The sequence below is a fragment of the Dipodomys merriami genome, unplaced genomic scaffold, assembly GCF_024711535.1.
Source record: "Dipodomys merriami isolate MVZ:Mamm:240054 unplaced genomic scaffold, mDipMer1.0.p SCAF_921, whole genome shotgun sequence".
Classification (NCBI taxonomy): Eukaryota; Metazoa; Chordata; class Mammalia; order Rodentia; family Heteromyidae; genus Dipodomys; species Dipodomys merriami.
Genome location: NW_027206537.1, coordinates 325,354 through 327,331, shown reverse-complemented (window position 1 = coordinate 327,331; position 1,978 = coordinate 325,354).

Here is a 1,978-nt window from a genome sequence, read left to right as displayed (position 1 = left end):
CTCAGGTCTTGGTATCTCTGCCACAGCTGGCCCTGGGATTCTAGGACCCAAGTTCAAAACTCGGGGTTGGCAAGAAATAAAATAAAAAGGAAAAGGATAAAATGGAGAAATTCAAGAAGGTGGTTTTACATTTTTTCCTTTTGCATTATGACCATCCCGCATGTAAATGAAAAAGCCCAGAAAGTGTTCATGACATTGCATGCTGATGTTTGGCTGGCTATTAGGGAAGCCATAACCAAAACAAAAACTTACGACTGGAGGTCGAATCACAGGGCTGCCACTAAGTATTGGCGGGAGATTCTAAGAAACCCATTTTCATGTACATCCATACGAATGGAATTTTATAAAAGCAACAAATTAGTAGTTAGTGTATGAGTATACTATAAACCTATACACATCAATTTTATTGCATTGATGAATTTTCAATTAATACTTTATTATGTATTCAACAATGATACTTAAAAGTGGAAGGAATAATTTGAATGTCAATAATGGGTTGTAATATAATATATGTAATTTCATAATATACAGACACCTTTCTCTTGTTTTTTACATATATATAGGTATATATATATATATATGTGTGTGTGTGTGTGTGTATATATATATATATACATATATGCGAATCTACACATTTATCTGTTCATACAATTGTCACTCCTGGGCCTCAGTGCTATAATGATGGCTAGTACATACAAAGCCCTGGATTCGATTCCTCACTACCACATACACATAAAAATCTAGAAGTTGTGCTCTCACTCAAGCAGTTGAGCATTAGCTTTGAGCATAAATGCTAAGGGACTGTGTCTAGACTCTTACTCAAGGTCCAGAATGGGCATGAAAAAAGATTGAAAGCTGTGACTGCAACTCTATAAGGATAGGACTTCAAATACCTCATCACAGAGCAAGCCAGGAATCTGGTGCTGACAGCTGCCATCCAACCTGACTTAGTCAGAGGTATACAACTGCAACTCAGCCCCACAGATCCAGATGCTGCTGGCTTGCTCACCCCTGTCATCCAAGGTACTCGGGGGCTGAGATCTGGCACTGGTGGGTTTAAAATCCAGACCTGGCAGGATGTCTGTGAAACTCTGAGCTGTGGATCAAAGTGATAGATCTCTAGCCTTGAGCAAAAGATCTTAGGACAGTACTGCAACATTTTAGTGCAATCGCTGTGGCTGACTCCCCGCCCCCTGCAAAAAAAAATACCCCTCTGAATCATTAGATGTGAAATTTGTGCAGTTTGTAATGTGTTTCTGAAAGAATGGTGATACTGATGAAAGCACCCTAATACTAATGACAGCTTGTGGGATACATCTACATGATGAGTCCTTCCTGGGGTGCTGGGGCCCTCACGGGGTGCTGTGTGCTGAGTCCTGCACAGGATGCTATGTGCTGAGTTCTTCACAGGTGCAGTAGGCTGAGTCCTGCATTTGGTGCAGGGTGCTGAGTCTTTCACAAGATGCTGTGTGCTGAGTCATGTAAAGAGGGTTATTTGGAGCGGGGCACCAGTGGTTCACGTCTGTAATCCTAACTACTCTGGAGGCTGAGATTTGAGGATAGTGGTTCAAAGCCAGCCCAGGCATGAAAGTCGCTGAAACTCTAATCTCCAATTAACCACCAGACAACTGGAAGTGTCACTGTAGCTCAAGTGGTAGAGCACTAGCCTTGAGCTGAAGAGCTGAAGGACAGAGTGCAGGCCCAGATTTCAAGCCCCATGACCGACCAAAAAAAAAGTTTTATGTATTTTGTCCTTCAAAGGGTGCATTCTTTCATCTTTTCCTTGTAAGAACTCCACAACTGACATGAATATGCAGAAAAGAATATTGAGGCTTAGATCTGTCCCGATGGCAGGGACAAAATTATGTATTACTGAAGACTAGTGAGTTGTCTACAGGAGATAAATGATTTGTCTTGTATTTCTAAGTCATGAACGTTGAAATCGGGGCCTAGGCACTGACCCATACCTCTTGGCCTC